Source organism: Microcebus murinus, unplaced genomic scaffold, assembly GCF_040939455.1.
Source record: "Microcebus murinus isolate Inina unplaced genomic scaffold, M.murinus_Inina_mat1.0 scaf037_hap2_Mmur4.0, whole genome shotgun sequence".
Lineage (NCBI taxonomy): Eukaryota > Metazoa > Chordata > Mammalia > Primates > Cheirogaleidae > Microcebus > Microcebus murinus.
The window spans coordinates 67,860-77,762 of record NW_027438983.1 but is presented as its reverse complement, the minus strand read 5'-3'; the positions used below and the strand labels follow the sequence as shown (position 1 = coordinate 77,762).

The 9,903-nt window shown below is 41.8% G+C and overlaps 1 pseudogene across 1 annotated transcript; it reads left to right on the top strand.

Annotated features, from left to right (window-relative positions):
• Positions 1–7,936: 7,936 nt before the first annotated feature.
• Positions 7,937–9,851, top strand: LOC105861244 (ornithine decarboxylase pseudogene; annotated as a pseudogene). Its single transcript, XR_001149506.3, has one exon. The product of XR_001149506.3 is annotated as an ornithine decarboxylase pseudogene (transcript).
• The last annotated feature ends 52 nt before the right edge of the window (positions 9,852–9,903 follow it).

The following is a 9,903-nucleotide window of genomic DNA, read 5'->3' as shown; positions in this document are numbered from 1 at the left end:
GCACTCTAGCCAGGACAACACAGTAAGACTCTGTCTCCAAAAAAAAAAAAAAAAAAAAAACACGTTATCCTGGGGATTCAGCGTCAGACTCTGGCTACAAGCAAGTGACTAGGGCAAAACTTGCCAGGGTAGCATCTTCAGCCCCTTTGGGACAGTCAGTGGTGAGTAGCCCCCAAAATTCTAAGTCTACAAAGCCACACACACATCCGTCATCCCACTGCCTGAAGTCCATCTCTGCAATCTTAGTGCTGCCCCAAGCCAACTGCCAATGGGAACGAGGTACGTAAAGCAGAAGGCAGGGACAAGGTCCTCCATCCAGGGCCGCTCCGTACCCCCGAAAGGCTTAGTCGGGCACTCTGGTGGTAAGCAATAACCGCCCAGGATGGTCATCGACCCTGCCCTTTACATCCCGAGGCAATCGCTTGCCATTTCGCGGTCTCGGCTGGATTCACTATGTGAAAACGAAGGGGTGGAGGTGGAGAAGTGACGGCCACAACAGGCTCGAATGGGTCAGGTCTGGAGAACGGAGAGGTGGGAGTAGGGATGGACCAAACGGTACCTCCCGCAGTAGACTGTCTTACCTCTGCGCCCCTCAGTGGTATGTCCCGGCACAAAACGTTCCGTCCCACATGCCCCTTGGTGGTGCAAACAAGGAACTACAGGTTGACGCAGATACCTATGGACCATTCCAGGCTCGTCTCCAAAGGTTGAGAAAACAAAGACGAGACGAAAACTGACCGCATGCTTACTGCAGTATTAAACACAGGAAGAGCTCTTCCTAAGCTGAAATTTACCTCCCTGAAGCATCCACCATTAATAATACAGAGCGCTATCAAACATGTGCTGGGCATGGTACTCGTGCCTTCCTAGGTAATGCAGAATAGGTCTAATAGAGGGTCTCAGAACCCAGCTACAGCCTCCCAACGAGCAGGAGAAATAGAGCACCTGAGTGGGGTCAAAAAGCCTGATGCAGACCAGGCCTCTTTTCGACAGTAATCGGTGAAGGAGACAGCAGGACCTCTGGGTTCTGTTAGGGAAAGGGCTATCTCCCAGTGGCCCCAAAGACACTGAGTAGGTAACATAAATCCTGTCACCCCTGAACATGTTCCCTAACAGAATTCTAAACCTGTCTAACTATGTCTGTCACCACAACTTTGCATTTTTTTATTCATTCACTCATTCTATCTAAATTATGTCCCAGAACGCTGTTATGGGTGTTACGAATACACCTATGTGGAAAGAAACAGGAAAAAACCTTGCCTTCACGGAGCTTACATTCTGTTGGGATCATACAGCACAAAAATGTAAGTATGTAATTTGTCAGATGGTGGTAATTGCTGTAATGAAAATTAAGTCACTATATTCTCCAGCAAACTGGTATTAACTGAGTAGCACCTAAGTGGACACATAGGTACTACAGTAATAGGGTGTTGGGCAGGTGGGAGGGGGGAGGGGGACGGGTATATACATATATAATGAGTGAGATGTGCATCATCTGGGGGATGGTCATGATGGAGACTCATACTTTTGGGGGGAGGGGGGGAAATGGGCATTTATTGAAACCTTAAAATCTGTACCCCCATAATATGCCGAAATAGAAAAAAAAAATTAAGTCAGGGTAATGAAATAGAGAGGGGAGGAAGGAGCGTTTCCAGAAAGAGTAGTCAAGGAAGGTCTTTCTAAGAATGTCACATTTGAGTGGAAACCTATAGGAGATGAATATCTAGGAGAAAAGTGTTGTCAAAACCACAAACAGGTTTCAGTCTAGGTCTAGTTGCTCATCGCACAAAGATCCAATTATTCAGACAATGAGGACTGCCAAGGAAGACAGGAATTTTTAATATGACAGACGTCTTATCAGGAGAATGGCAGAAGCTGCCTCAAATCTGTCTCTCCAACTAAAGGAGATCATTGGCTTTTAAAGGATGAGCCACATAATGTATCTCACAAGGGGCTGCATGCATTGGGGACAGGTTGTGGGTGATGGTGGATCTTGATGTGAGGAAGTCTGCCTAGGGGCCTATAGAATCTCAGCTTCTTTGTCTTACAGAAAATCCATCATTTCTGGGAAACAACTCAAATCTTCTTAGTTAACGAAGAAGATTATATAGAGGTCGTTGAAACTTGTTCAGTGGGGGGCCTGGTTACAACTACCTCCTTTTTAGTTCATTCTTCAATCTTGGGGCATCGGGACTTGGATCTATCTGACTGCTTCCTGCTAAAATGGAACATAGTTGGGGTATGATGAAAAATGAACATGTTGGGCCTGTAACTGAAACTTTTTATAGTACATGTTACTGAGTTGCCACCCTCTCTCCACCAAGGTAGTAAAGTCTATCAAAAGAAGTCCCCATTCCTGTCTGGGATCCCTCCCAGGAAACATTTACCCAGTGTTCCCCAGATGGAATCTCCATCCTAAAATTCCCTTAGTCATTTATGAAAACAGTTTTAGGTAGCTGATCCAGCAGAGAGACAGGTTAATAGAAGAGGCAATAGATTGAGAGATCTTGACTAAAGAGTTGTCTTGCCATGCAAGTGAAAATCCCCGAAGGACAAGCTAGACATACAATGTATATGTTTTCAGGCATCCCAGGGAGTGGGGCTTGTGCCTCCATTACCTTTTGGCCACTAACCACAGCATACCCTGCTTTGTATTGTCCCTGTTCCTTAAGACTGCTTCCATCTGTAAAGAGCTCCTTATCTAGGTCTGACAGGGGCTTATCAGTCAAGTCCTGGAGACTAGAATACAGTTGGTCCATAATCTGAATGTAATCATAGAATGGGGAATAAGAGTTCATAGGCAGCAAGGTGGCTAGATTTAACGTGGACACCAACTTCAGAATTACATTAGGATTATCTAACAAAGTAGCCTGATATTTACCCATCCAGCCACTTGCCTGGTAACCAAAAGCCTCCCTTTTGTTCTAGTAGGGGTAATATATAATGCATAGTGTGAACAGTCACCAGTTGTCCAAGGGTAAACTTTTCACTCAGCTTCGTATAAAATATCATAAGTAGCAGCTACTGCTCTCAGACAGGTGGGCCATACATTTGTTATCACATCCAATTGCTCAGAGAAATAAGGTACAGGTTGCTTATGATCCCCACAAATTTGTGTCAATACCCTGAGTCCAAGTCCCTGCCTTTCTTGAATGAACAAATTAAAAGGCTTCTCTGTAGAAGGGGGCCCAATGCAGGAGCAGTCATTAATTTTTGATAGTCAACAAAGCCTTGTAGCGCGGTAGCTCACGCCTGTAATCCTAGCACTCTGGGAGGCCGAGGTGGGTTGATCGTTTGAGCTCAGGAGTTAGAGACTAGCCTGAGCAAAAGCAAGACCCTGTCTCTACCAAAAATGGAAAGAAATTAATTGGCCAACTAAAAATATATAGAAAAAATTAGCCGGGCATGGTGGCGCATGCCTGTAGTCCCAGCTACTCAGGAGGCTGAGGCAGAAGGATTGCTTGAGCCCAGGAGTCTGAGGTTGCTGTGAGCTAGGCTGATGCCATGGCACTCTAGCCCAGGCAACAGAGTGAGACTCTGTCTCAAAAAAAAAAAGAAAGGAAGGAAGGAAGGAAGGAAGGAAGGAAGGGAGGGAGGGAGGGAGGGAGGGAGGGAGGGAGGGAGGGAGGAAGGAAGGAAGGAAGGAAGGAAGGAAGGAAGGAAGGAAGGAAGGAAGGAAGGAGAAGAAGGAGGAAGGAAGGAAGGAAGGAAGGAAGGAAGGAAGGAAGGAAGGAAGGAAGGGAGGGAGGGAGGGAGGGAGGGAGGGAGGGAGGGAGGGAGGGAGGGAGGGAGGGAAAGAAAGAAAGAAAGAAAGAAAGAAAGAAAGAAAGAAAGAAAGAAAGAAAGAAAGAAAGAAAGAAAGAAAGAAAGAGAAAGAAAGCAAGCCTTGTGGCATTCCTCAGTCCAAGTAAGCAGTTCTTTTTCTTCCCCTTTTAAGGCTTTATAAAGGGGTTTTGCTATTAGCCTGAAATTAGGAACCAAAATCCAGAAAAACCCGGCCATAAACCAAGAATCCTCACAACTGCTTATGGGCGGTATAGATTGCTATTCAATTTACAGCCTCTTTCTGTTCTGGAAGAATGTTCTGAGTTTCAAAAGACAATTTAAACCCCAAGTATTTGACAGAAGGAAGTGAGATCTAAGCTTTTTCTGAGATGTTTTATGTCCTTTGTCAGCTAGTAAATTTAATATGATTACAGCCTGTTTCCTTGATTCAGCTTCAGTCTCTCTGGCTATCAGGGTATTTTCTACATACTGTAAAATCATTTCCTTGCCTAAAACATTCCCTCAAATCTCTGGCCAGAATTTTCCAAAGATTGTTGGGGAGGTTTTTTGTTTTATTTTGTTTTGTTTTCCCCTGAAGAAGTACAGTCCAGCAGTACTGACATTTGGCTTTAGACTTTAACTCTTCCCATTCAAAAGCAAATAGTACTTGGGATTCAGGAGCAAGAGGACTGCAAAAGCAAACATCTTTTAAATATATTACTGAAGATAAAGCAAAATTTCCAAATAAAGTGGTAAGGAGGGTATAAGGATTAGGTACTATAGGAAGAATATCCTCTGCTATTTGGTTTATTGCCCTTAGATCTTGAACAAACTGGTATTCCTGAGTTCCAGATTTTTTTTTCTTTTTGATCTACATAATGGGAATATAAGTGTCCCACCTCCCTTCCCTTCATGGCCAGGAAGTCAGTTTTAAGGTTTTTTAGTTGGGGTCTCCTTGGGGGCAGGAGAGATGCCTAGGATTTTATTTCAGTTTACATTTATCCCCTTTGACCAAGATTTTTCAGAGACAACATCAATAGCCAAATTTTATTTTGTCCATCATTGTTGGGGTGGTGTGGCTACCTGCTCCAGTTTCATCCTGTCCCTCAGTGAGACCACCTATGGCCAAAGGACTTAAAGTCAATAGACTTAGAGCCAATTAAATGTTCTAGGCCAGATGAGAATGGAAGTAGACAGGCATTTATCAAACTTTAAAACCTTTTAAGCAACATAAGAGCAAAGAAAAACAAATGCTAAAGGCAAGATTATAAAATTAACTTATCTATAACATCACACTACTGTCAGAGGTATAGGAATTTGTTATACAAAACATAAGCATTTGTTGGGAGGCCAAGGCAGGCGGATCACTCAAGGTCAGGAGTTTGAAACCAGCCTGAGCAAGAGCAAGACCCCGTCTCTACCAAAAATAGAAAGAAATTAATTGTCCAACTAAAATTATATAGAAAAAATTAGCCAAGCATGGTGGTGCATGCCTGTAGTCCCAGCTACTCGGGAGGCTGAGGCAGGAGGATCGCTTGAGCCCGGGAATTTGAGGTTGCTGTGAGCTAGGCTGATGCCACGGCACTCTAGCCCGGGCAACAGAGTGAGACTCTGTCTCAAAAATAAAATAAAATAAAATAAAATAAAATAAAATAAAATAAAATAAAATAAAATAAAAACATTTGAGCTAAAGATTTAGAGACTCTTAGAATGAACAAACAACATTGTAATCAAGAAGGTTGTCCCATCTAGTTCCAACAATGAAAGGAAAATGGAAGCCTACAGGTAGCTAAACATTCTAATTATCTAGATTTTGTGGATATTTGTCAAAGATGTTAAAAGGCACAAAACATTTGACAAAAGAGTACCATAGGTTATTGTAAAATAATAGCAATTCACTCAACTAAGACTGATAATCAGAAGACTTTAAAGGCAATACAGAAAAAAAACTTAACTTTTTCAAGCACAGTTTTCCCAAGTAATCAAAACTCTAATAAGAATAACATAAGAATTATCTTGATAAATAAAATCTTTGTTTTTTAGGCCAGTTACAAAAAAGTAAGGAAAAACTTTCTTTAGTGTAATTGTTTTTTCTTATGAGAAACACATTTAAACAACTTGGAAGCCAAACTTCATGAAAAGGGTACCAGAATTGATCAGTCATAAGAAGATGATGTCCAGGGTCATGAGTCAACATTATATTATAAAGGAAACAAGAAACCCTAAAATTAATACCTTGAGGAAGGAAATATACAACTCTTAGTAACAGCATAGGAAGGTTTTTGAACATGTTGAACAATTCAGACATGCCAAGAAGCTAAGAAAAAACATTGCTTTTCAGACTTTTAAGGTAAACCTTTCAGTGTCAGATCTTAACAGCCGACTTAGAACCAGTTAAAAAAAGTTACAGGAGCCTACAAAAAGGTTGAAGGAAAGGGTTATCATCTCAGGCCTTCTCAAGGGGAAGAAAAGCTAAAAGCTGTAAGACACAGTGAAAGTTGAACTTTTTTTTTTTTCTTTTCTTTTCTTTTCTTTTTTTCTTTGAGAGGGAGTCTCGCTCTGTTGCCTGGGCTAGAGTGCCGTGGCTTCAGCCTAGCTCACAGCAACCTTAGACTCCTGGGATCAAGTGATCCTCCTGCCTCAGCCTCCCAAGTAGCTGGGACAACAGACATGCACCACCACACCCAGCTAATTTTTTTCTATTTTTAGTAGAGATGGGCTCTCGCTCTTCCTCAGGCTGTTCTCAAACTCCTGACCTCAAGGGATCCTCCCGCCTCCACCTCCCAGAGCAAAAGTCGAACTTCTGAGATATAAATCTGAGAAGTTTCAAAAGAAGTAGATACAGAAAACCTCTTGCAGTTTTATTACATTTATCTCATTTACATTTGCCTAATTTATTTTAGCAATTTACTTAACCATTTTGATAGCATGTGAATATTAGATACACAACCAATGTGATTAATTGTGCCCACAACAAAGTCATTAAATGGCTAAATAAATTTAATATCTAAACATATTTTATAGACAAAATTGGGAGAAAAGAAAAGGAAATGAATTTTTAAAAATAGGCCAAGAAGCAATAACAAAATATAGTTTTAACTATTACTTTTTTTTTTTTTTTTTTTGAGACAGAGTCTCACTTTGTTGCCCAGGCTAGAGTGAGTGCTGTGGTGTCAGCCTAGCTCACAGCAACCTCAATCTCCGGGGCTCAGCGATCCTACTGCCTCAGCCCCCCGAGTAGCTGGGACTACAGGCATGCGCCACCATGCCCGGCTAATTTTTTTTTTTGTATATATATTTTTGGTTGGTCAATTAATTTATTTCTATTTTTAGTAGAGACGGGGTCTCGCTCAGGCTGGTTTTGAACTCCTGACCTTGAGCAATCCGCCTGCCTTGGCCTCCCAAAGTGCTAGGATTACAGGCGTGAGCCACCACGCCCGGCCAAACTACTACTTTTAAACTTAAAAAAAACCTACCAAAATAACAAACGTAAGTATTTTAGTAAGACTTCCTATTCTGAATAATGTAATCTTTATTATATTTTATTATATGCATTTTATTTCTTTATAATCTTTATTATATTCATTATTTAATAATGAACATCTTTAAGTTCTATAAATATAGTAGAAGTTTTAGAGCACATCCTGCTTAAAGATGTTAACTAATTTGATCTTTCTAAAATACCAATATCCCAAAATAAAATTTATTGACATGACATCACCTGAATGTAGACCAAATAAACCTCTAACATCAATCCTTAGCATCTCAAATAATGGCACAAAGTCATAGTATTTTTTTAATGTAAGAATCAAGATCAAGCTATTTTAAAAACAATCTAACTGGTCTCAAAACATTTTTCTAGTTAAGTGTAAATTCAATTACATGTAATACTTCCAAAGAATAAGATTGTTTTGAGATTCTCTTTGGTTTCTAAGAATAACCATTTTGTTCATTTTGAAATAAATTACTATACAAAAATTAAAAGTTCAAGGAGTCTTTTAAAAATTGTTCTAAGCGGTCAGTCCCTGCAGCTGCAGCAACAGCCGGCCGCCCCTCTGCCAGCTGCTCCAGCGCCACCTCGGGCCGGCGTCTCTGGCGGGCGGGAGCCAGGCGCTGACCGGCGCGGCGGGCGCGGCGGGGGCGGCCGAGCGCTCCAGCGGCTCCGGCTCTGCGCGGGCGGAAGCGTCTGGCTTCTCCATGGGGCTGCCCGGCGGCGCCCGGACGCTCTGAGAACGTTTCCACTGTTGGTCTGAGGGCACGCGATTCCTGGAGAATTGCCTTTGTGAGAAGCTGGAAATACTTCTTTAAATTCCATCTCTTAGTTTTCCAACTTGTTGCATTTTAGAGGAACATTAAGGAACCATGAACAACTTTAGTAATGAAGAGTTTGACTGCCACTTCCTTGATGAAGGTTTTACTGCCAAGGACATTCTGGGCCAAAAAATTAATGAAGTTTCTTCTTCTGATGACAAGGATGCCTTCTATGTCGCAGACCTTGGAGACATTCTGAAGAAACACCGAAGATGGCTAAAAGCTCTTCCTCGTGTCACCCCCTTTTATGCAGTCAAATGTAATGACAGCAGAGCCATTGTGAAGACCCTCACTACAATCGGGACAGGATTTGACTGTGCTAGCAAGACTGAAATACAATTGGTGCAGAGTCTCCGGGTGCCTCCAGAGAAGATTATCTATGCAAATCCTTGTAAACAAGTGTCTCAAATTAACTATGCTGCCAATAATGGAATCCAGATGATGACTTTTGATAGTGAAGTTGAGTTGATGAAAGTTGCCAGAGCACATCCCAAGGCAAAGTTGGTTTTGCAGATTGCCACTGATGATTCCAAAGCAGTCTGTCGACTCAGTGTTAAATTTGGTGCCACGCTGAAAACCAGCAGGCTTCTTTTGGAATGGGCAAAAGAGCTCAATATTGATGTCATCGGTGTCAGCTTCCACGTAGGAAGTGGCTGTACTGATCCTGAGACCTTCGTGCGGGCAATCTCTGATGCCCGCTATGTCTTTGACATGGGGGCTGAAGTTGGTTTTAGCATGTATCTGCTTGATATTGGTGGTGGCTTTCCTGGATCTGAGGATGTGAAGCTTAAATTTGAAGAGATCACCAGTGTAGTCAACCCAGCATTGGACAAGTATTCTCCATCAGACTCTGGAGTGAGAATCATAGCTGAGCCAGGCAGATATTATGTTGCATCAGCTTTCACGCTTGCAGTTAATATCATTGCCAAAAAAATCGTATTAAAGGAACAGATAGGCTCTGATGATGAAGATGAGTCCAATGAACAAACCTTTATGTATTATGTGAATGATGGAGTATATGGATCATTTAATTGCATCCTTTATGATCATGCACACGTAAAGCCCCTTCTGCAAAAGAGACCTAAACCAGATGAAAAGTATTACTCATCCAGCATATGGGGACCAACATGTGATGGCCTTGACCGGATTGTTGAGCGCTGTGACCTGCCCGAGATGCACATAGGTGACTGGATGCTCTTTGAAAACATGGGTGCTTACAATGTAGCTGCTGCTTCTACTTTCAATGGATTCCAGAGGCCCACTATCTACTATGTGATGTCAGGACCGATGTGGCAACTCATGCAGCAAATCCAGAACCCTGACTTCACACCCGAAGTAGAAGAGCAGGATGTCGGCACTCTACCTGTGTCTTGTGCTTGGGAAAGTGGAATGAAACGTCACCGAGCAACTTGTGCTTCAGCTAGTATTAATGTGTAGATATTATTCTTGTAGCTGTTAACTTCGAGTTTAGCTTGAATTAAGGGATTTGGGGGGACCATTTAACTTAATTACTGCTAGTTTTGACATGTCTTGTAAGAGTAGGGTTGCACATGCAGCAATATGGAAGACTAGGAGATGGGGTCACACTTATCTGTGTTCCTATGGAAACTATTTGAATATTTGTTTTATATGGATTTTTATTCACTTTTCAGACATGCTACAAAAGAGTGCCCCTCAGCTGCTGAGCAAGCATTTATAGCTTGTACAATGGCTGAATGGGCCAAAAGCTTAGTGTTGTGACCTATTTTAAAAATAAATAAAGTATCTTAAAATAAAAAAAAAAAATTGTTCTAAGCAAAAGCCTTTGCTATGGCAACACAATGTACA